Source organism: Carassius gibelio, chromosome A7 (genome assembly GCF_023724105.1).
Source record: "Carassius gibelio isolate Cgi1373 ecotype wild population from Czech Republic chromosome A7, carGib1.2-hapl.c, whole genome shotgun sequence".
NCBI classification, from domain to species: Eukaryota; Metazoa; Chordata; class Actinopteri; order Cypriniformes; family Cyprinidae; genus Carassius; species Carassius gibelio.
The window spans coordinates 280,791-307,310 of record NC_068377.1 but is presented as its reverse complement, the minus strand read 5'-3'; the positions used below and the strand labels follow the sequence as shown (position 1 = coordinate 307,310).

The following is a 26,520-nucleotide window of genomic DNA, read 5'->3' as shown; positions in this document are numbered from 1 at the left end:
AAGCACTCATAAAAATCTTTGCTTTATAGGTTTGCTCGTTCTTTCAGTTTATTTCTGTTTACAGTCAATCTGACCATTACTGTATTATTTTTTAAATACTTCTACTGTATAGTTTTGGAGAATACTAAAGCCAGAATCAACCCCAAGCATCTAAGTGCATAGGCACTTTACATCATGTCCCATTTTCAAGCACTCATAAAAATCTTTGCTTTATAGGTTTGCTCGTTCTTTCAGTTTATTTCTGTTTACAGTCAATCTGATGATTACTGTATTAAGTTTCAAATATTTCTACTGTATAGTTTTGGAGAAAACTAAAGCCAAAATCAACCCCAAGTATCTAAGTGCATAAGCACTTTCACATCATGTCCCATTTTCAAGCACTCATAAAAATCTTTGCTTTATAGGTTTGCTCGTTCTTTCACTTTATTTCTGTTTACAGTCAATCTGACCATTACTGTTTTATTTTTTAAATACTCCTACTGTATAGTTTTGGAGAATACTAAAACCAAAATCAACCCCAAGCATCTAAGTGCATAAGCACCTTACATCATTTCCTATTTTCAAGCACTCATAAAAAATCTTTGCTTTATAGGTTTGCTCATTCTTTCAGTTTATTTCTGTTTACAGTCAATCTGACCATTACTGTACTAAGTTTCAAATATTTCTACTGTATAGTTTTGGAGAAAACTAAAGCCAAAATCAACCCCAAGCATCTAAGTGCATAAGAACTTTACATCATGTCCCATTTTCAAGCACTCATAAAAATCTTTGCTTTATAGGTTTGCTCGTTCCTTCCGTTTATTTATGTTAACAGTCAATCTGACCATTACTCTATTAAGTTTCAAATATTTCTACTGTATATTTTTTTTAGAAAACTAAAGCTAAAATCAACCACCAAGCATCTAAGTGCATAAGCACTTTACATCATGTCCCCATTTCAATCACTCATAAAAATCTTTGCTTTATAGGTTTGCTCGTTCTTTCAGTTTATTTCTGTTTACAGTCAATCTGACGATTACTGTATTAAGTTTCAAATATTTCTACTGTATAGTTTTGGAGAAAACTAAAACCAAAATCAACCCCAAGCATCTAAGTGCATAAGCACTTTACATCATTTCCTATTTTCAAGCACTCATAAAAATCTTTGCTTTATAGGTTTGCTCATTCTTTCAGTTTATTTCTGTTTACAGTCAATCTGACCATTACTGTACTAAGTTTCAAATATTTCTACTGTATAGTTTTGGAGAAAACTAAAGCCAAATTCAACCCCAAGCATCGAAGTGCATAAGCACTTCACATCATTTCCTATTTTCAAGCACTCATAAAAATCTTTGCTTTATAGGTTTGCTCGTTCTTTCAGTTTATTTCTGTTAACAGTCAATCTGACCATTACTGTATTAAGTTTCAAATATTTCTACTGTATATTTTTTTTTAGAAAACTAAAGCTAAAATCAACCACCAAGCATCTAAGTGCATAAGCACTTTACATCATGTCCCCATTTCAATCACTCATAAAAATCTTTGCTTTATAGGTTTGCTCGTTCTTTCAGTTTATTTCTGTTTACAGTCAATCTGACGATTACTGTATTAAGTTTCAAATATTTCTACTGTATAGTTTTGGAGAAAACTAAAGCCAAAATCAACCCCAAGCATCTAAGTGCATAAGAACTTTACATCATGTCCCATTTTCAAGCACTCATAAAAATCTTTGCTTTATAGGTTTGCTCGTTCTTCCAGTTTATTTCTGTTTACAGTCAATCTGGCCATTACTTTATTATTTTTCAAATAATTCTACTGTATAGTTTTGGAGAAAACTAAAGCCAGAATCAACCCCAAGCATCTAAGTGCATAAGCACTTTCACATCATGTCCCATTTTCAAGCACTCATAAAAATCTTTGCTTTATAGGTTTGCTCGTTCTTTCACTTTATTTCTGTTTACAGTCAATCTGACCATTACTGTTTTATTTTTTAAATACTCCTACTGTATAGTTTTGGAGAATACTAAAACCAAAATCAACCCCAAGCATCTAAGTGCATAAGCACCTTACATCATTTCCTATTTTCAAGCACTCATAAAAAATCTTTGCTTTATAGGTTTGCTCATTCTTTCAGTTTATTTCTGTTTACAGTCAATCTGACCATTACTGTACTAAGTTTCAAATATTTCTACTGTATAGTTTTGGAGAAAACTAAAGCCAAAATCAACCCCAAGCATCTAAGTGCATAAGAACTTTACATCATGTCCCATTTTCAAGCACTCATAAAAATCTTTGCTTTATAGGTTTGCTCGTTCCTTCCGTTTATTTATGTTAACAGTCAATCTGACCAATACTCTATTAAGTTTCAAATATTTCTACTGTATATTTTTTTTAGAAAACTAAAGCTAAAATCAACCACCAAGCATCTAAGTGCATAAGCACTTTACATCATGTCCCCATTTCAATCACTCATAAAAATCTTTGCTTTATAGGTTTGCTCGTTCTTTCAGTTTATTTCTGTTTACAGTCAATCTGACGATTACTGTATTAAGTTTCAAATATTTCTACTGTATAGTTTTGGAGAAAACTAAAACCAAAATCAACCCCAAGCATCTAAGTGCATAAGCACTTTACATCATGTCCCATTTTCAAGCACTCATAAAAATCTTTGCTTTATAGGTTTGCTCGTTCTTTCAGTTTATTTCTGTTTACAGTCAATCTGACCATTACTGTATTATTTTTTAAATACTTCTACTGTATAGTTTTGGAGAATACTAAAGCCAGAATCAACCCCAAGCATCTAAGTGCATAGGCACTTTACATCATGTCCCATTTTCAAGCACTCATAAAAATCTTTGCTTTATAGGTTTGCTCGTTCTTTCAGTTTATTTCTGTTTACAGTCAATCTGACGATTACTGTATTAAGTTTCAAATATTTCTACTGTATAGTTTTGGAGAAAACTAAAGCCAAAATCAACCCCAAGTATCTAAGTGCATAAGCACTTTCACATCATGTCCCATTTTCAAGCACTCATAAAAATCTTTGCTTTATAGGTTTGCTCGTTCTTTCACTTTATTTCTGTTTACAGTCAATCTGACCATTACTGTTTTATTTTTTAAATACTCCTACTGTATAGTTTTGGAGAATACTAAAACCAAAATCAACCCCAAGCATCTAAGTGCATAAGCACCTTACATCATTTCCTATTTTCAAGCACTCATAAAAAATCTTTGCTTTATAGGTTTGCTCATTCATTCAGTTTATTTCTGTTTACAGTCAATCTGACCATTACTGTACTAAGTTTCAAATATTTCTACTGTATAGTTTTGGAGAAAACTAAAGCCAAAATCAACCCCAAGCATCTAAGTGCATAAGAACTTTACATCATGTCCCATTTTCAAGCACTCATAAAAATCTTTGCTTTATAGGTTTGCTCGTTCCTTCCGTTTATTTATGTTAACAGTCAATCTGACCATTACTCTATTAAGTTTCAAATATTTCTACTGTATATTTTTTTTAGAAAACTAAAGCTAAAATCAACCACCAAGCATCTAAGTGCATAAGCACTTTACATCATGTCCCCATTTCAATCACTCATAAAAATCTTTGCTTTATAGGTTTGCTCGTTCTTTCAGTTTATTTCTGTTTACAGTCAATCTGACGATTACTGTATTAAGTTTCAAATATTTCTACTGTATAGTTTTGGAGAAAACTAAAACCAAAATCAACCCCAAGCATCTAAGTGCATAAGCACTTTACATCATGTCCCATTTTCAAGCACTCATAAAAATCTTTGCTTTATAGGTTTGCTCGTTCTTTCAGTTCATTTCTGTTTACAGTCAATCTGACCATTACTGTATTATTTTTTAAATACTTTTACTGTATAGTTTTGGAGAATACTAAAGCCAGAATCAACCCCAAGCATCTAAGTGCATAGGCACTTTACATCATGTCCCATTTTCAAGCACTCATAAAAATCTTTGCTTTATAGGTTTGCTCGTTCTTTCAGTTTATTTCTGTTTACAGTCAATCTGACGATTACTGTATTAAGTTTCAAATATTTCTACTGTATAGTTTTGGAGAAAACTAAAGCCAAAATCAACCCCAAGCATCTAAGTGCATAAGAACTTTACATCATGTCCCATTTTCAAGCACTGATAAAAATCTTTGCTTTATAGGTTTGCTCGTTCTTTCAGTTTATTTCTGTTTACAGTCAATCTGGCCATTACTTTATTATTTTTCAAATAATTCTACTGTATAGTTTTGGAGAAAACTAAAGCCAGAATCAACCCCAAGCATCTAAGTGCATAAGCACTTTACATCATTTTCCATTTTCAAGCACTCATAAAAATCTTTGCTTTATAGGTTTGCTCGTTCTTTCAGTTTATTTCTGTTTACAGTCAATCTGACCATTACTGTATTATTTTTTAAATACTTCTACTGTATAGTTTTGGAGAATACTGAAGCCAGAATCAACCCCAAGCATCTAAGTGCATAGGCACTTTACATCATGTCCCATTTTCAAGCACTCATAAAAATCTTTGCTTTATAGGTTTGCTCGTTCTTTCAGTTTATTTCTGTTTACAGTCAATCTGACCATTACTGTATTAAGTTTCAAATATTTCTACTCTATAGTTTTGGAGAAAGCTAAAGCCAAAATCAACCCCAAGCATCGAAGTGCATAAGCACTTTACATCATTTCCTATTTTCAAGCACTCATAAAAATCTTTGCTTTATAGGTTTGCTCGTTCTTTCAGTTTATTTCTGTTAACAGTCAATCTGACCATTACTGTATTAAGTTTCAAATATTTCTACTGTATATTTTTTTTTAGAAAACTGAAGCTAAAATCAACCACCAAGCATCTAAGTGCATAAGCACTTTACATCATGTCCCCATTTCAATCACTCATAAAAATCTTTGCTTTATAGGTTTGCTCGTTCTTTCAGTTTATTTCTGTTTACAGTCAATCTGACGATTACTGTATTAAGTTTCAAATATTTCTACTGTATAGTTTTGGAGAAAACTAAAACCAAAATCAACCCCAAGCATCTAAGTGCATAAGCACTTTACATCATGTCCCATTTTCAAGCACTCATAAAAATCTTTGCTTTATAGGTTTGCTCGTTCTTTCAGTTTATTTCTGTTTACAGTCAATCTGACCATTACTGTATTATTTTTTAAATACTTCTACTGTATAGTTTTGGAGAATACTAAAGCCAGAATCAACCCCAAGCATCTAAGTGCATAGGCACTTTACATCATGTCCCATTTTCAAGCACTCATAAAAATCTTTGCTTTATAGGTTTGCTCGTTCTTTCAGTTTATTTCTGTTTACAGTCAATCTGACGATTACTGTATTAAGTTTCAAATATTTCTACTGTATAGTTTTGGAGAAAACTAAAGCCAAATCAACCCCAAGCATCTAAGTGCATAAGAACTTTACATCATGTCCCATTTTCAAGCACTCATAAAAATCTTTGCTTTATAGGTTTGCTCGTTCTTTCAGTTTATTTCTGTTTACAGTCAATCTGGCCATTACTTTATTATTTTTCAAATAATTCTACTGTATAGTTTTGGAGAAAACTAAAGCCAGAATCAACCCCAAGCATCTAAGTGCATAAGCACTTTCACATCATGTCCCATTTTCAAGCACTCATAAAAATCTTTGCTTTATAGGTTTGCTCGTTCTTTCAGTTTATTTCTGTTTACAGTCAATCTGACCATTACTGTATTATTTTTTAAATACTTCTACTGTATAGTTTTGGAGAATACTGAAGCCAGAATCAACCCCAAGCATCTAAGTGCATAGGCACTTTACATCATGTCCCATTTTCAAGCACTCATAAAAATCTTTGCTTTATAGGTTTGCTCGTTCTTTCACTTTATTTCTGTTTACAGTCAATCTGACCATTACTGTTTTATTTTTTAAATACTTCTACTGTATAGTTTTGGAGAATACTAAAGCCAGAATCAACCCCAAGCATCTAAGTGCATAAGCACTTTACAGTATTGTTCAAAATAATAGCAGTACAATGTGACTAACCAGAATAATCAAGGTTTTTAGTATATTTTTTATTGCTACGTGGCAAACAAGTTACCAGTAGGTTCAGTAGATTGTCAGAAAACAAATGAAACCCAGCATTCATGATATGCACGCTCTTAAGGCTGTGCAATTGGGCAATTAGTTGAAAGGGGTGTGTTCAAAAAAATAGCAGTGTCTACCTTTGACTGTACAAACTCAAAACTATTTTATACAAACTTTTTTTTTTTCTGGGATTTAGCAATCCTGTGAATCACTAAACTAATATTTAGTTGTATGACCACAGTTTTTTAAAACTGCTTGACATCTGTGTGGCATGGAGTCAACCAACTTGTGGCACCTCTCAGCTGTTATTCCACTCCATGATTCTTTAACAACATTCCACAATTCATTCACATTTCTTGGTTTTGCTTCAGAAACAGCATTTTTGATATCACCCCACAAGTTCTCAATTGGATTAAGGTCTGGAGATTGGGCTGGCCACTCCATAACATTAATTTTGTTGGTTTGGAACCAAGACTTTGCCCGTTTACTAGTGTGTTTTGGGTCATTGTCTTGTTGAAACAACCATTTCAAGGGCATGTCCTCTTCAGCATAGGGCAACATGACCTCTTCAAGTATTTTAACATATGCAAACTGATCCATGATCCCTGGTATGCGATAAATAGGCCCAACACCATAGTAGGAGAAACATGCCCATATCATGATGCTTGCACCTCCATGCTTCACTGTCTTCACTGTGTACTGTGGCTTGAATTCAGAGTTTGGGGGTCGTCTCACAAACTGCCTGTGGCCCTTGGACCCAAAAAGAACAATTTTACTCTCATCAGTCCACAAAATGTGCCTCCATTTCTCTTTAGGCCAGTTGATGTGTTCTTTGGCAAATTGTAACCTCTTCTGCACATGCCTTTTTTTTAACAGCGGGACTTTGCGGGGGATTCTTGAAAATAGATTAGCTTCACACAGACGTCTTCTAACTGTCACAGTACTTACAGGTAACTCCAGACTGTCTTTGATCATCCTGGAGGTGATCATTGGCTGAGCCTTTGCCATTCTGGTTATTCTTCTATCCATTTTGATGGTTGTCTTCCATTTTCGTCCACGTCTCTCTGGTTTTGCTCTCCATTTTAAGGCATTGGAGATCATTTTAGCTGAACAGCCTATCATTTTTTGCACCTCTTTATAGGTTTTCCCCTCTCTAATCAACTTTTTAATCAAAGTACGCTGTTCTTCTGAACAATGTCTTGAACGACCCATTTTCCTCAGCTTTCAAATGCATGTTCAACAAGTGTTGGCTTCATCCTTAAATAGGGGCCACCTGATTCACACCTGTTTCTTCACAAAATTGATGACCTCAGTGATTGAATGCCACACTGCTATTTTTTTGAACACACCCCTTTCAACTAATTCAACTAATTGCCCAATTGCACAGCCTTAAGAGCGTGCATATCATGAATGCTGGGTTTCATTTGTTTTCTGAGAATCTACTGAACCTACTGGTAACTTGTTTGCCACGTAGCAATAAAAAAATATACGAAAAACCTTGATTATTCTGGTTAGTCTCATTGTACTGCTATTATTTTGAACAATACTGTACATCATGTCCCATTTTCAAGCACTCTTAAAAATCTTTGCTTTATAGGTTTGCTCGTTCTTTCAGTTTATTTCTGTTAACAGTCAATCTGACCATTACTGTATTAAGTTTCAAATATTTCTACTGTATATTTTATTTAGAAAACTAAAGCTAAACTCAACCACCAAGCATCTAAGTGCATAAGCACTTTACATCATGTCCCCATTTCAATCACTCATAAAAATCTTTGCTTTATAGGTTTGCTCGTTCTTTCAGTTTATTTCTGTGTACAGTCAATCTGACCATTACTGTTTTAAGTTTCAAATATTTCTACTGTATAGTTTTGGAGAAAACTAAAGCCTAAATCAACCCCAAACATCTAAGTGCAAAAGAACTTTACATCATGTCCCAGTTTCAAGCACTCATAAAAATCTTTGCTTTATTCACCTTATTCCGCCCCGCCCACTTTTAATACTTCGCATTTCCGCATTTTGTCATCCGACTTCCGCTAAACCGATACGGCACGTCCGGTTACTAGTTTAGTAGTTGTACGATTGTTTATAGTTTGCTATAACTGTGGAGAAATGACAAAGAACGTTATTTTATAAATTGGGAGCACGATGAAAACGTCTTACGACGATCAAATGGTCTCAAATTGTCCCATCCATCGTCGCTGTTAACGTGGGTAATGTTAGACGATATGAAGAAGTGGCCAGAGTTAACCTATATATTTAACTGCCCTGTCAGGAGGAGTTGATGGAGCAGCAAGGAAAAATGATTTTTTTTAAAAAATGTACCGAGGCTTACCAGTATTTACATAGTGAGACAGTTGGTCGTGTACTGTTACACAGCGAGGGTTTTTTCGTCTTTTTAAAATTGAACGTGCAACCAGCCAGTCGAGCAGTCTAACCTCTCAGCGTGGTGCTGGTTAGTTTTGTGTGTGTGTGTGATGTTAATATACACGAAGTTATAAATGTTTAAAAGTATAATAACGTGTTTGATGACCATCATCAGACTAAGTATTTTGTCTAATAACTTAATTGCATTAGAAAAGGAGGAGGCTGGAACTTGGAAGTGAAAAACGCCTTATATCCAGGTATGCATAATTATTAGGCAGATTTTATTTTACAGATAAAACAAGCCAAAAAAAGATTATATATCACTTATAAAAGATTAAATGCAAAATTAATAGTTAAGATTGGTTTGGAATTGGTAAATTTTACCAAAAAAATATGATCAGAAAATCAGCTTGCCTCTTAATTCTGCGGTGTATATGCAAAAGGTAAGGTAAAGGTAAGATTTGGTTGGTGTACGTCAAGTCTAATCAATGAATAAGGTAAACGTCAAGTGTAATAATAATGAATGATTCTGAAATAAGACAACTGTGAAATCTTTGAAATGTATTTTAGGTTTGCCATGTTCTGTACAGGGCTGAGGGCCTGTAAGCTGCTCATCTGGGTTCCATCACAGCAAGTTACATGTGCCGCACAATCAGCAATTCTGTGCCAAGACTGTAGCTAGACTACAAACCTTTTATTTTAAGTGTATGCTTCCTCGTGTCAGATGAGTTTCAGACAGGCTACCTGCTGCTTTCAACAAGATAGTTGCAGCTTTGTAAATAAGCAGGAATGAGAATAATTAGGTTAAGGATAGGATATTAGGTAATTGGGGTGGGGTGTAGAGGGTGTGGGTGAAGAACTATATCAAATAAGTTGTTTTAAATCAGTTGTGTTAAACAAGAGACAGACTGTGATTTGTTTTTTAGAACATGGATCATTTAATATAAGTTGTATAAAATCATTTGTGATGTATTGATCAGTGTTTGTTGTTTTCAGGAAGCAAGAGACACCTTCTACTGACCATCCTATAAAATTTCAACATTTAATTTCCATATGTAATAAACCAAGATGGAATTAACTTGCAAACTTGACATGAGTTATTCCTTCAAATCAGAGATTAAAGATGAAAAAAAGATCAAATTAAGATAAATAAATAAAAACTATTTACAGCAGGTAATGTCAGGTGACACTGTAAAGGTTCATAATAACTATTACAGCAGGTAACTTTTGGTGACTTTGTAAAGGTTCATAAAAAATAACTATCACAGCAGGTAACTTCTGGTGACTTTCAGCAAGATCAGGGGCATGTGGATCTGATCACCCTCACAGCTGTCCACTGCATCACTGGCGGTCATCGATACATCTGTGGAAATAATTCAACATTTTTACATTAGAACTTACAATATATCATGAAAATTAATATATTATGTGACCCGAACTTAGAACTGTGTGTGTGTGTGTGAGAGAGAGATGCATTAGAGACAAAACAGTATACACACTATTAACTGTAGTGTTCAAACGTAGGTCAGTATCTGAATGAGAAATGAGGCTAGCTGGCCTGCTATCACCTGCAATCTCTGTAGCAGGAATAATGTGAGCTATTGTAATGTACTATAATATCTTGTACTACCCTAAATATTAAATAAATGGGTGGACAATGGTCATCATGGAACATTCGTTGTACTTTGTTAACTGCCTGTTACTGATCATAAATGTATTCATAGAACGGACTTCATAAATCTAACGTCAGGCGAGCAAACACATATCTAGTTAAGGTTAGCTTACCCGAATCTGATAACCTTTCCATCCCCGGCGTGACCTCTTTAACGGGACATCGTAGTCGAGCCATTTCTCGGGGTAAGGGTGTTCGTCAGTCGCCTTCCCGTCCATGAAATGGTACGAACACACATAAGAGCGCTTGGGTGGGCGCTTCAAATTTAGCGCCTTCATCCATTTCCTCAGGTGCTTCTCTTCTTTAGGTGGTGGGTGTAAATTGTAAAGTGCACCACAGCACTCCGACCGCGTCACAATGTGTTCGCTACATCGTTGGTGCAATTATTTTTTAATACAATTGTTATGCAGCCCCTAACTGAGCATATATCATACTTCTGTTCGTTCTGCGTTCTGTTATCTAGCCAGCCACTAGCTTAGGTACGTTACATCCGGACCCTCAGCCGGAAGTAAGATGACAAAACGAGCGCAATGGCGGCACCGTTGTTGCCATGGAAAATAAGGTGAATAGGTTTGCTCGTTCTTTCAGTTTATTTCTGTTCACAGTCAATCTGACCATTACTGTATTAAGTTTCAAATATTTCTACTGTATAGTTTTGGAGAAAACTAAAACCAAATTCAACCCCAAGAATCTAAGCGCATAAGCTTTTTTACATCATGTCCCATTTCAAGCACTCATAAAAATCTTTACTTTATAGGTTTGCTCGTTCTTTCAGTTTATTTCTGTTTACAGTCAATCTGACCATTACTGTATTATTTTTTAAATACTTCTACTGTATAGTTTTGGAGAATACTAAAGCCAGAATCAACCCCAAGCATCTAAGTGCATAGGCACTTTACATCATGTCCCATTTTCAAGCACTCATAAAAATCTTTGCTTTATAGGTTTGCTCGTTCTTTCAGTTTATTTCTGTTTACAGTCAATCTGACGATTACTGTATTAAGTTTCAAATATTTCTACTGTATAGTTTTGGAGAAAACTAAAGCCAAATCAACCCCAAGCATCTAAGTGCATAAGAACTTTACATCATGTCCCATTTTCAAGCACTCATAAAAATCTTTGCTTTATAGGTTTGCTCGTTCTTTCAGTTTATTTCTGTTTACAGTCAATCTGGCCATTACTTTATTATTTTTCAAATAATTCTACTGTATAGTTTTGGAGAAAACTAAAGCCAGAATCAACCCCAAGCATCTAAGTGCATAAGCACTTTCACATCATGTCCCATTTTCAAGCACTCATAAAAATCTTTGCTTTATAGGTTTGCTCGTTCTTTCAGTTTATTTCTGTTTACAGTCAATCTGACCATTACTGTATTATTTTTTAAATACTTCTACTGTATAGTTTTGGAGAAAACTAAAGCCAAAATCAACCCCAAGCATCTAAGTGCATAGGCACTTTACATCATGTCCCATTTTCAAGCACTCATAAAAATCTTTGCTTTATAGGTTTGCTCGTTCTTTCAGTTTATTTCTGTTTACAGTCAATCTGAACATTACTGTATTAAGTTTCAAATATTTCTACTCTATAGTTTTGGAGAAACCTAAAGCCAAAATCAACCCCAAGCATCTAAGTGCATAAGAACTTTACATCATGTCCCATTTTCAAGCACTCATAAAAATCTTTGCTTTATAGGTTTGCTCGTTCTTTCAGTTTATTTCTGTTTACAGTCAATCTGACCATTACTGTATTATTTTTTAAATACTACTACTGTATAGTTTTGGAGAATACTGAAGCCAGAATCAACCCCAAGCATCTAAGTGCATAGGCACTTTACATCATGTCCCATTTTCAAGCACTCATAAAAATCTTTGCTTTATAGGTTTGCTCGTTCTTTCAGTTTATTTCTGTTTACAGTCAATCTGACCATTACTGTATTAAGTTTCAAATATTTCTACTCTATAGTTTTGGAGAAACCTAAAGCCAAAATCAACCCCAAGCATCGAAGTGCATAAGCACTTTACATCATTTCCTATTTTCAAGCACTCATAAAAATCTTTGCTTTATAGGTTTGCTCATTCTTTCAGTTTATTTCTGTTTACAGTCAATCTGACCATTACTGTACTAAGTTTCAAATATTTCTACTGTATAGTTTTGGAGAAAACTAAAGCCAAATTCAACCCCAAGCATCGAAGTGCATAAGCACTTTACATCATTTCCTATTTTCAAGCACTCATAAAAATCTTTGCTTTATAGGTTTGCTCGTTCTTTCAGTTTATTTCTGTTAACAGTCAATCTGACCATTACTGTATTAAGTTTCAAATATTTCTACTGTATATTTTTTTTTAGAAAACTAAAGCTAAAATCAACCACCAAGCATCTAAGTGCATAAGCACTTTACATCATGTCCCCATTTCAATCACTCATAAAAATCTTTGCTTTATAGGTTTGCTCGTTCTTTCAGTTTATTTCTGTTTACAGTCAATCTGACGATTACTGTATTAAGTTTCAAATATTTCTACTGTATAGTTTTGGAGAAAACTAAAGCCAGAATCAACCCCAAGCATCTAAGTGCATAAGCACTTTCACATCATGTCCCATTTTCAAGCACTCATAAAAATCTTTGCTTTATAGGTTTGCTCGTTCTTTCACTTTTTTTCTGTTTACAGTCAATCTGACCATTACTGTTTTATTTTTTAAATACTCCTACTGTATAGTTTTGGAGAATACTAAAACCAAAATCAACCCCAAGCATCTAAGTGCATAAGCACCTTACATCATTTCCTATTTTCAAGCACTCATAAAAAATCTTTGCTTTATAGGTTTGCTCATTCTTTCAGTTTATTTCTGTTTACAGTCAATCTGACCATTACTGTACTAAGTTTCAAATATTTCTACTGTATAGTTTTGGAGAAAACTAAAGCCAAAACCAACCCCAAGCATCTAAGTGCATAAGAACTTTACATCATGTCCCATTTTCAAGCACTCATAAAAACCTTTGCTTTATAGGTTTGCTCGTTCCTTCCGTTTATTTATGTTAACAGTCAATCTGACCATTACTCTATTAAGTTTCAAATATTTCTACTGTATATTTTTTTTAGAAAACTAAAGCTAAAATCAACCACCAAGCATCTAAGTGCATAAGCACTTTACATCATGTCCCCATTTCAATCACTCATAAAAATCTTTGCTTTATAGGTTTGCTCGTTCTTTCAGTTTATTTCTGTTTACAGTCAATCTGACGATTACTGTATTAAGTTTCAAATATTTCTACTGTATAGTTTTGGAGAAAACTAAAACCAAAATCAACCCCAAGCATCTAAGTGCATAAGCACTTTACATCATGTCCCATTTTCAAGCACTCATAAAAATCTTTGCTTTATAGGTTTGCTCGTTCTTTCAGTTTATTTCTGTTTACAGTCAATCTGACCATTACTGTATTATTTTTTAAATACTTCTACTGTATAGTTTTGGAGAATACTAAAGCCAGAATCAACCCCAAGCATCTAAGTGCATAGGCACTTTACATCATGTCCCATTTTCAAGCACTCATAAAAATCTTTGCTTTATAGGTTTGCTCGTTCTTTCAGTTTATTTCTGTGTACAGTCAATCTGACGATTACTGTATTAAGTTTCAAATATTTCTACTGTATAGTTTTGGAGAAAACTAAAGCCAAAATCAACCCCAAGCATCTAAGTGCATAAGAACTTTACATCATGTCCCATTTTCAAGCACTGATAAAAATCTTTGCTTTATAGGTTTGCTCGTTCTTTCAGTTTATTTCTGTTTACAGTCAATCTGGCCATTACTTTATTATTTTTCAAATAATTCTACTGTATAGTTTTGGAGAAAACTAAAGCCAGAATCAACCCCAAGCATCTAAGTGCATAAGCACTTTACATCATGTCCCATTTTCAAGCACTCATAAAAATCTTTGCTTTATAGGTTTGCTCGTTCTTTCAGTTTATTTCTGTTTACAGTCAATCTGACCATTACTGTATTATTTTTTAAATACTTCTACTGTATAGTTTTGGAGAATACTGAAGCCAGAATCAACCCCAAGCATCTAAGTGCATAGGCACTTTACATCATGTCCCATATTCAAGCACTCATAAAAATCTTTGCTTTATAGGTTTGCTCGTTCTTTCAGTTTATTTCTGTTTACAGTCAATCTGACCATTACTGTATTAAGTTTCAAATATTTCTACTCTATAGTTTTGGAGAAACCTAAAGCCAAAATCAACCCCAAGCATCGAAGTGCATAAGCACTTTACATCATTTCCTATTTTCAAGCACTCATAAAAATCTTTGCTTTATAGGTTTGCTCGTTCTTTCAGTTTATTTCTGTTAACAGTCAATCTGACCATTACTGTATTAAGTTTCAAGTATTTCTACTGTATATTTTTTTTTAGAAAACTGAAGCTAAAATCAACCACCAAGCATCTAAGTGCATAAGCACTTTACATCATGTCCCCATTTCAATCACTCATAAAAATCTTTGCTTTATAGGTTTGCTCGTTCTTTCAGTTTATTTCTGTTTACAGTCAATCTGACGATTACTGTATTAAGTTTCAAATATTTCTACTGTATAGTTTTGGAGAAAACTAAAGCCAAAATCAACCCCAAGCATCTAAGTGCATAAGCACTTTACATCATGTCCCATTTTCAAGCACTCATAAAAATCTTTGCTTTATAGGTTTGCTCGTTCTTTCAGTTTATTTCTGTTTACAGTCAATCTGACCATTACTGTATTATTTTTTAAATACTTCTACTGTATAGTTTTGGAGAATACTAAAGCCAGAATCAACCCCAAGCATCTAAGTGCATAGGCACTTTACATCATGTCCCATTTTCAAGCACTCATAAAAATCTTTGCTTTATAGGTTTGCTCGTTCTTTCAGTTTATTTCTGTTTACAGTCAATCTGACGATTACTGTATTAAGTTTCAAATATTTCTACTGTATAGTTTTGGAGAAAACTAAAGCCAAATCAACCCCAAGCATCTAAGTGCATAAGAACTTTACATCATGTCCCATTTTCAAGCACTCATAAAAATCTTTGCTTTATAGGTTTGCTCGTTCTTTCAGTTTATTTCTGTTTACAGTCAATCTGGCCATTACTTTATTATTTTTCAAATAATTCTACTGTATAGTTTTGGAGAAAACTAAAGCCAGAATCAACCCCAAGCATCTAAGTGCATAAGCACTTTCACATCATGTCCCATTTTCAAGCACTCATAAAAATCTTTGCTTTATAGGTTTGCTCGTTCTTTCAGTTTATTTCTGTTTACAGTCAATCTGACCATTACTGTATTATTTTTTAAATACTTCTACTGTATAGTTTTGGAGAATACTGAAGCCAGAATCAACCCCAAGCATCTAAGTGCATAGGCACTTTACATCATGTCCCATTTTCAAGCACTCATAAAAATCTTTGCTTTATAGGTTTGCTCGTTCTTTCAGTTTATTTCTGTTTACAGTCAATCTGACCATTACTGTATTAAGTTTCAAATATTTCTACTCTATAGTTTTGGAGAAACCTAAAGCCAAAATCAACCCCAAGCATCTAAGTGCATAAGAACTTTACATCATGTCCCATTTTCAAGCACTCATAAAAATCTTTGCTTTATAGGTTTGCTCGTTCTTTCAGTTTATTTCTGTTTACAGTCAATCTGGCCATTACTTTATTATTTTTCAAATAATTCTACTGTATAGTTTTGGAGAAAACTAAAGCCAGAATCAACCCCAAGCATCTAAGTGCATAAGCACTTTCACATCAAGTCCCATTTTCAAGCACTCATAAAAATCTTTGCTTTATAGGTTTGCTCGTTCTTTCAGTTTATTTCTGTTTACAGTCAATCTGACCATTACTGTATTATTTTTTAAATACTTCTACTGTATAGTTTTGGAGAATACTGAAGCCAGAATCAACCCCAAGCATCTAAGTGCATAGGCACTTTACATCATGTCCCATTTTCAAGCACTCATAAAAATCTTTGCTTTATAGGTTTGCTCGTTCTTTCAGTTTATTTCTGTTTACAGTCAATCTGACCATTACTGTATTAAGTTTCAAATATTTCTACTCTATAGTTTTGGAGAAACCTAAAGCCAAAATCAACCCCAAGCATCGAAGTGCATAAGCACTTTACATCATTTCCTATTTTCAAGCACTCATAAAAATCTTTGCTTTATAGGTTTGCTCATTCTTTCAGTTTATTTCTGTTTACAGTCAATCTGACCATTACTGTACTAAGTTTCAAATATTTCTACTGTATAGTTTTGGAGAAAACTAAAGCCAAAATCAACCCCAAGCATCGAAGTGCATAAGCACTTTACATCATTTCCTATTTTCAAGCACTCATAAAAATCTTTGCTTTATAGGTTTGCTCGTTCTTTCAGTTTATTTCTGTTAACAGTCAATCTGACCATTACTGTATTAAGTTTCAAATATTTCTACTGTATAGTTTTGGAGAAAACTAAAGCCAAAATCAACCCCAAGCATCGAAGTGCATAAGCACCTTACATCATTTCCTATTTTCAAGCACTCATAAAAATCTTTGCTTTATAGGTTTGCTCGTTCTTTCAGTTTATTTCTGTTTACAGTCAATCTGACCATTACTGTATTAAGTTTCAAATATTTCTACTCTATAGTTTTGGAGAAACCTAAAGCCAAAATCAACCCCAAGCATCGAAGTGCATAAGCACTTTACATCATTTCCTATTTTCAAGCACTCATAAAAATCTTTGCTTTATAGGTTTGCTCGTTCTTTCAGTTTATTTCTGTTTACAGTCAATCTGACCATTACTGTATTAAGTTTCAAATATTTCTACTCTATAGTTTTGGAGAAACCTAAAGCCAAAATCAACCCCAAGCATCGAAGTGCATAAGCACTTTACATCATTTCCTATTTTCAAGCACTCATAAAAATCTTTGCTTTATAGGTTTGCTCATTCTTTCAGTTTATTTCTGTTTACAGTCAATCTGACCATTACTGTACTAAGTTTCAAATATTTCTACTGTATAGTTTTGGAGAAAACTAAAGCCAAAATCAACCCCAAGCATCGAAGTGCATAAGCACTTTACATCATTTCCTATTTTCAAGCACTCATAAAAATCTTTGCTTTATAGGTTTGCTCGTTCTTTCAGTTTATTTCTGTTAACAGTCAATCTGACCATTACTGTATTAAGTTTCAAATATTTCTACTGTATATTTTTTTTTAGAAAACTAAAGCTAAAATCAACCACCAAGCATCTAAGTGCATAAGCACTTTACATCATGTCCCCATTTCAATCACTCATAAAAATCTTTGCTTTATAGGTTTGCTCGTTCTTTCAGTTTATTTCTGTTTACAGTCAATCTGACGATTACTGTATTAAGTTTCAAATATTTCTACTGTATAGTTTTGGAGAAAACTAAAGCCAAAATCAACCCCAAGCATCTAAGTGCATAAGAACTTTACATCATGTCCCATTTTCAAGCACTCATAAAAATCTTGGCTTTATAGGTTTACTCGTTCTTTCAGTTTATTTCTGTTTACAGTCAATCTGACCATTACTGTTTTAAGTTTCAAATATTTCTACTGTATAGTTTTGGAGAAAACTAAAGCCAAAATCAACCCCAAACATCTAAGTGCAAAAGAACTTTACATCATGTCCCAGTTTCAAGCACTCATAAAAATCTTTGCTTTATAGGTTTGCTCGTTCTTTCAGTTTATTTCTGTTCACAGTCAATCTGACCATTACTGTATTAAGTTTCAAATATTTATGTATAGTTTTGGAGAAAACTAAAGACAAAATCAACCCCAAGCATCTAAGTGCATAAGCACTTTACATCACGTCCCAAATTTAAGCACTCATATAAATCTTTGCTTTATAGGTTTGCTCATTCTTTCAGTTTATTTCTGTTTACAGTCAATCTGACCATTACTGTACTAAGTTTCAAATATTTCTACTGTATAGTTTTGGAGAAAACTAAAGCCAAAATCAACCCCAAGCATCGAAGTGCATAAGCACTTTACATCATTTCCTATTTTCAAGCACTCATAAAAATCTTTGCTTTATAGGTTTGCTCGTTCTTTCAGTTTATTTCTGTTAACAGTCAATCTGACCATTACTGTATTAAGTTTCAAATATTTCTACTGTATATTTTTTTTTAGAAAACTAAAGCTAAAATCAACCACCAAGCATCTAAGTGCATAAGCACTTTACATCATGTCCCCATTTCAATCACTCATAAAAATCTTTGCTTTATAGGTTTGCTCGTTCTTTCAGTTTATTTCTGTTTACAGTCAATCTGACGATTACTGTATTAAGTTTCAAATATTTCTACTGTATAGTTTTGGAGAAAACTAAAGCCAAAATCAACCCCAAGCATCTAAGTGCATAAGAACTTTACATCATTTCCTATTTTCAAGCACTCATAAAAATCTTTGCTTTATAGGTTTGCTCGTTCTTTCAGTTTAGGGTTGAAACATGCCAAATTCAAAGTGTATTCTAGCTGTTGCACCATTACCCATTTTCAAACACTCATAAAAATCTTTGCTTTATAGGTTTGCTCATTCTTTCAGTGGAATCCTATTAATAGTCACTCTGACCGTTAATGTTTTAATTTTCAAATGTTTCTACTGTATAGTTTTGGAGAAAACTAAAGCCAAACTCATCCCAAGCATCTAAGTGCAGAAGCACTTTTACACCATATCCAATGTTCAAGCACTAATAAAAATCTTTGCTTTATAGGTTTGCTCATTCTTTCAGTTCATTCCTATTCTTAGTGGTCCTGATGATTACTGTATTAAGTATCAAATATTTCTACTGTATAGTTTTGGAGAAAACTAAAAACAAATTCACCCCAAGCATGTAAGTGCATAAGCACTTTTACACCATATCCAATTTTCAAGCACTCATAAAAATCTTTGCTTTATAGGTTTGCTCATTCTTTTAGTTTATTCCTATTCACAGTCACTCTGACTATTACCCATTTTCAAACACTCATAAAATTATTTCCTTTATAGGTTAGCACGTTCTGTCAGTTTATTTTTGTTCACAGTCACCCTATGTAATGGACTGACAGAGACATGAGAAGTGCAGATCTATATGCAAGCTTTCTTTCCCTGACATGATCTAAACACAGACAGGGTTGAAACAGGAGCAAACAGGTATGGTATGGCCAAGACACAAGAATAATCCAAGGGCAAACAAGGGTCTCTGATCAGCGAACAATATCCAGAGGGCTAAGCAAGAGGGGTAATCCAGAATTCAGAGCTAAGGGTCAAAACACAAGTAACAGGGCAAAGCAAGAAAAAGACTAAACTTTGAAAACTAAAAACTTAAACAAGACTATGAAAACTATAAACTTAAACAAGACTATGTTTTTTGGACTACATCCAAGTATATTCTATCCCTTTTACATCAAGCCCCATATTCATGACCCTTTCACATTTTTGGAACCATACAAACTGATCATGTTCATAATCCTTTTGAGAAATTGTTATTTGCTTAGTTACTCATCAATACTGTAGTTTCTTAGTTCTATGATTTTTATAGACATTTCAGTTTGGTCTTAAACTGGCAGCTGTTGTGTTCTAGATTGTGCCTGCAAAGTAATTTTTGTTCCTTTTTTGTTGCTGTTTTGTTTATTGTTTTGCTTTGCTGTGTTAAGTTTTACTTTAATCTTAATTCGTTGTTTCTCCTCTTCCTCGACTGAGCTGTTACATTGTATAGTATTGAGATTAACTTTAAAAGTAAAAAATGATAAAAGTTTATAAAATATTTGCTCTTTTTATTGCAGAGAACAACTATGTGGATCTTAAAGAACAATACCACTTTCAGCATGCAGTTGGATCAACGTACATCTGATCAGACTGCACAACAGTGTCAACTGTGGCTTCTGTTACGTAACACAGAGACAGGATGTAAACGCAAGGCGTTTATTAAACAAAGCACAAAAGTCAGGAAGTTACAGAATTACAAGGCAACACAGGGGCGGACACAAGGCAGATGGCACGGTGACACAGGGACCTTGGTGGGCAACGTTGATGGTGCTTGCTTCAGTGATGATCCCTCGATCCTCGTGCGCAATCCTCGTGAAGGTGAACGAATAATCCAGAGAAGCGTGAAGGTCCAAGACGATGAAGAAACAGGAAGACTAAGGCAGGAACTAGGACACAGGAAACAGGTACGGGAGCACACCAGGGAGAAACAACGATCTGACAACATGAAACACCAGTTACTGAACTTATATAGGACACAAACAATTGAAACCAGCTGGCGCTGCTAATCATCGCTGATCAGTGACCACGCCCATAGACACACACATAACAAACACGATAGACGAGAGAGAGAGAGTGAATTCATGAACCGTGACAGTACCCCCTCCCCTACGAACGCCTCTTGGCGTTCCCTGATGGTCTTACCTGACGATTGTAATCATCGATAAGAGAGTGATCCAGAATGTCTCTAGCAGGAACCCAACTTCTCTCCTCCGGACCGTAACCCTCCCAGTCCACCAGGTACTGAAATCCGCGTCCCCTCTGTAACACTAATGAGCTGATGGTATTTCAGCCATCTGTTCCATACTAGTGAATCCTGACTCTTAACACATTCGGAACTCAAAAGACCAGAACGTGAGTAAACAAGGACCTTCGTTGTTTACATAATTCACCATTTTGGCCGCCCTGAAGTCGGCCACATCCTGCCTTGAGTGACAGTTATTTACGACAAGAAATTCCAGAGTCACGTGGGCGAGCCTCAAAGGAGACACTAAACCAACCACATTCCAACATACACAAAAAGAAACCTTTCGTAGAAGTTCCTTACTTTCATCATTTTATTAATAATATGTATTTATGTATGTTTTGTGTGTACCATGGTTAATCCTTGTTATGCGAGGATTATAATTTTACTAGCGTATAAATTGGAATTGTTTCTCCCCACCAACTTTCTCAAAGAGAGCCATGTGCTGCAACCCCCAGTCCCTTGCAGCTCGTAAAATTTTACGACCACACAGGACTACACAGGACAGGAAACCTAATCCTTACAAAAGAATGGTAAAATTTACTCAAATGTAGTCTTCATGTGTATATTATTGTTTTTGCGGTGCATTAGAGGTTTCCCATATAAATTGGGACTATCTGCAGTGTTATCATGTGTTAATCAAATCTTTAAATGTGTGTAATTCTGCATTTGAATGTAACTTCATGTTTTGATCATTTATATATATATTGTTTTTAGTATCTGTGTGATCGTCATGCTGTGACAGACCCATTTATCTAGAGCAAAGTAATGAAAAATGTATTTAATCTGGAATTACAAACTTGCTAGAACTCCCCGATGAATTCGGAGAAGCCCTAAATCATCAGGGGGTTGTCTCCACAGAGACACATGGCCTCCGGCACACGCACGCTGTTTTCAAAAGGACAAGCGCACAAAGCGTCACAAAAAGACCACGCTCGCACGATGGGCCATGCAAGTATCACTTTTCTGTGGAGATTTAAATGCTGCTTTAAATTGTTGCTATGATCTGATTGTTGTTGGCTTCCAAAAAGGTTACTGACTGATTTTCATACCTGAGCTCATTCTGTGATCTCTCTCGCTTTCTCCATTTTCTCTCTCTCTCTCGCTCGCTCGCTCTCATTCTTTCTCTCTCTCTCTCTCTCTCTCTTTTATTTGGATTCTGTCATGTCTTGTAAAGAGTTTACTGTCTGTATTGTCGTACGCATATTTACTCTGTGTGATTTGTAGTTTGATGTATTACTAGTTTAATTATTAAAAACCCATATACTGATGATTGGCTTGGACTCCACCCCACTCACATTACGAGTCACTGAAAGGTCTGATCTTTAGCTACAAGCTTTAAATTTAGAAACTAAATTTATCATAAGAATAGGATAATGTTTTCATGGCCAGAGAATATTTTATGAATTATAAGGAGTGAAAACTTTATTGAAAATTGATAGGTCAACAGTGGTTTGCTGGACAAACCACTGTTTGATTTGCAGTAATTTACAGTAAGAGATATCACAATAATTGATATGAAGAATGGAATATTGACATATTAATGAGTAAGTTACAGTGCCCTGTAATTAGTTACTGGTATAGACAATTGAGCTATTTTTCATAATCAATAAAATAAAATGTAACTGTCATTTGAGATATATATTAATCATATTCCTGATTAATTATTCAAATTCCCTATATATCATTTGAGTTAATTACTATGTAAAACTCGTTGTTACATTTTGGTGGAGAAACGCTGCCATTTCAAACGTCGTTTTGTGAGCAATCAATCTGTGTATATGGTTTTTAATAATTTCTGCACGTGCGCTATGAAATTATGTAACGTTACTTGTGAGATAAGTCGCAAGACGCGAACTCACTCCTGACTGAGGCAAAAAGCTGGTCAGTCAGCGCGCTAGGTATTTGTAGAAACTTAACAGTATAGTCACTGTTATTTTTAATGAAAGTAAACTGCAGTATAATGTTAAAAAGTATCCTGTTAAGAAAGATCAAGATCTTTTTACAGTGAGAACATTTTAATATGAATAATTAAAAGATGAAGAAATCTTTTATTAGTTGCAACATGTAAATCTGAACATGAGCGATGTTCCTCTGATTCAGTTAAAAAGGCCTTGCTTATTAAATATCGTTATTGAATTCGTGGTAAACCACATAATATTCAAAAAAATAAACGATAAAAACTCCTGGTCTAAAATTGGCTTAGCTACACGATTTTTAAACCTAAAACATTTAAATCATAAGTGCTATTTTGATAAATGTTCATTGGAGTCAACAGTTGGAAAATTCCTGTTTTTGTTACATTTGTGTTTTGGAAGTGAACGGGTCCTTCCTTCACCCTATGTTTAATATAGCACCTCAGAGATTAAAACCTTTGGTTTGTTACTTGTGATTTTTGATGCAGAAAATCAGCCTGACAAACGATCAGATAATTTCTAAGTCATATTGAAATTGTAATTCCGCTATCTAAACACCAGAGGGAACGCGTGAGTTAGAAATTTCAGGGTACGCCCTGCTTTCTGATTCCAGCTTGCATGAGTGCAAAGCTGCCATCCTGTGGCCGTTTCAGATAATGCGCTCTGATTGCTAATTTATAATCCCCTGTGATGTATTTGAATTAGATGTCTAAATTCTCAATAATTATTTGCATTTACAGCTTTGCTCATGCGAATATTATTACTGGGAAACAAAAGAATGTTCCCTGCTTTTGACTGTTTACATTTACTTTGATTTTGGTTCAAACATGATTTGAATTAAAATGTAATTGTTTAATAATGGAAATCTAGATGTTTCAGGTCAACTACTGTTTGACCCACTTAGAAAGTAAGCCATCTAGTGGCAGTCTCCTGTTAAATCGACTAACAGACCTCTGTCTTCTCCATTCTGTTTTGAATTGCATGTCCACTTTTACCCTTTTTGATTAATTTCACCCTGTTTGATTAATTTCATAATTATCAATGATAACTAACAAGCTATCATGGGTTATTATAGGATATTATTCAGATTTTCCTTTTAATTCTTACATGCTTATTTTAAATTTTTATTTAAACCAGTTTTGAATTTCTAATTTGAATTAAGTTTTCTGCTCAGCAGGTTAAAGACAGAGAAGCAGTACTTCTCCCCCCTCCCTGGTGGTGAAAACCAGCTACTCCTTCTCCCTTGTTTCATTCCTGTCTTTTATTTTGATTTTGATTTTTTTTCTTCGCTCTTTTCACTTAGGTTATTTTGATAATTACCATTATTATCATAATTCCTTTGTTTTGTTTTATCATTATTAGGTAAAGCTGTTACCTTTCCTTTCTACATATATAGTTACTCAATTGATGTTAAACAAACCAAACCTTAATTAACTTTAAGTTTCCTTTGTTCATCCTTTGTGTATTTGATTGTAGAACTCCCTTGGTGATTGGACAGTCATCTCAGGTTTCCAGTGAGCAAGGAGGCCGATCGGCGTTACCAACACTGGCCGTGAGTGAAACTCGGTCCCTCTTATCTCTGTCCGTTTGCGGCACGCAGTGGAGACATCAGCAATTTGGCACTCCAACGGTGATCAATCAGTCCAGCCGACACACGACGCAATCTCTGGGACCAGTACCTAAACCGGGGGCTAAATCGGGGCCCACTTTCTTTTCTAAGAGAGGGTTCTGGGGAACAGCCCAATTTTGTAGTGCTATCTGGCGGTTGACATCTTGGTGTTGCCGGTTGTGTTAAAAGTCAAAAGCTGTTTGAGAGGGCGCCCTTATGAAAATTAACCATGGTTTTACTACAAATAAAACCAAAAAACCATGGTTACTATAGTTAAACCATGGTAACAACAAATTAACCATGGTTTTGCTATATTAACCATAGTTTAACCATGGTATTTGTAGTAAATCTGTTGTTATACAAATGGGAGTCAATACGCCAAAAAACCATAGGTTACTACAGTTAAACCATGGTTATTTTTTGTAAGGGCAGCGTCAGAGTAACGGAGGGCCAGGGACACTGCGGTTGAGTGTTTGGGAGCGCCAGAGAGGCTGACCGTGCCGCTGGATTCCACCAGGTGAACCAAAAGTGATAAAACCTATCCACTTATTATAAGCCACAGAATATTAGATATTCCCCCGGATATATTTTAAGTGTTTGACCCTCTTGCTTCTTTAAGCCACACCATATTTCTAGGTTTCCTACCCAGATAGCCCACTCACCTGTTGGCCCTATCTTAAAACCTAGCAGTAGGCTTAGGCCTCCTCATTCTCACTAACACATTGTGTTTCTATTGTTTTTATCTCATTTCAAGTGTTGTTCCACTTTGATCTTTTTCTATCCTCTGTTCTGTTGTGATTTGTTTCTTTCATTTCACATAGAGACAGTAACCTGTGAGCTACCAACACGAAGTTAAATTGTAGAGCCAACCAGCAGCCGGTGTCATCACACGACCCGCTAGGCTACTGCCTGTCAAATCTCCATTTCAGGTCCTTCGTTGACCCAAGTTAATTGGCTACTTCACTGTCTGACTGTTTGCACCAGTTAGCCCCAAAATTCTCATAAACGGCACAGCCCGTATGAATATAGCTCTTAAACGTAGAACGAACTTGCATTGGTCTTTTTGTGTGTGTGTGCTGTGCTTCTCTCACCGACAGAGAATCAGGATGTTCCAGGCATCCAGTCCAGCAGTCCACAGGGGCCACCTCTCGACATGGTTGAAAGCAGCGACGACCCCCTTCCTGCCCAAGGATGCCAGTAACCTGCAGCACCCAGAGCAACTAGACACCGAGCTAGATGAACTGATGGCACGCGATCCAAACCAAAGCGACTACTACAGAGAACTCGCCAGGATCTTCGGAAGCCTAGTTCACATTCTTGTCGCCCAGGCATGGCTCAGTGAACGGAGCAACATCGCGGAGGAGGCCTGGAAGGACCAGGCCCCAACCCAGAGTCATCTTGATCAGCTCCTCCCCGAGACCCAGAACCAGCGCGAGAAAGAGGACGACACAGATCCAGAGCTACAGAAAGGAGTTGAAAGACTTCACAATGCCCTGCAAGATCTTCGCCTCGACACAGATCAAAGAGAACAGCTGGAGAGAGAAGCCAGAAAAGAACTCAACAAAAAACTCCAGCCAGCTGACGCTCTCCTAAAAAGAGCAGAGACTGAACTGAAAGAAAGAGACTATAAAACCTGGGCCTGCAAAACACACTTGCAACCGGCCCGAGCTAAATTCAACAAGCTTATTCTGCAGAGAGACAAGCTCCAAGATGAACTTGACACTGCTCACACAGAACTGAGACAACCTCACAGATTACAGAGTGGCTGCATCGGAGAAACGCACACCACAAAGTTTCTCCCGGCCCGCCACTCCAACCCTTTCAGCCAAGAACCCAGAGCTGAAGAAGGGGGTCTAAGCTCACTTCTAAAGAAATCACCAGCCAGCTTACAAGAACACCTGTCAACAACGGAGGGGAGAGAACCCCTCCAGAGAACGCATGTCACTAAACCCTGCACTGCTCACAGAGAACTTCACAAGCTAACCAGAAGCATCTCTACATTCAATCCAGATCCTGCAGGAGGACATGACGTTCATGCTTCTTTACAAGTCATTGACTTTCATTTGCAAACTGTCGCTAACGTGACAGATGTGAACACATTGTACCTGTTAAAGATCACGTCCAGCCATGATGTGCAGTGTTTTCTGGATCGTCAACCAGAGACTGTCAAAGCGTACTACCAGCAACTGCTACAGACTTTGATTCTTGAATTCTCTGATCCAAACTCAGACCATGGGCTCCTTATTGCTATGGACCTCAAACAGGGCCGATTTGAAAACCCACAGACTTTCTGTAGTCAGCTACGAAAAGCCTACTTCGGAGCATGCAACGAACCAGGTATGGAACAGGATGTCAACTTAACAACTCTGTTCCTCCTAAA

General features: G+C 35.5%; 1 long non-coding RNA gene across 1 annotated transcript; it reads right to left on the bottom strand.

The window, feature by feature from the left end:
* Positions 1–9,347: 9,347 nt before the first annotated feature.
* Positions 9,348–10,612, bottom strand: LOC128017672 (uncharacterized). The gene is made up of 2 exons (XR_008184487.1): positions 10,219–10,612; positions 9,348–9,796 (listed from the first exon to the last, which is right to left on the bottom strand). It is a non-coding gene; the product is annotated as an uncharacterized LOC128017672 (long non-coding RNA).
* Positions 10,613–26,520: the final 15,908 nt, after the last annotated feature.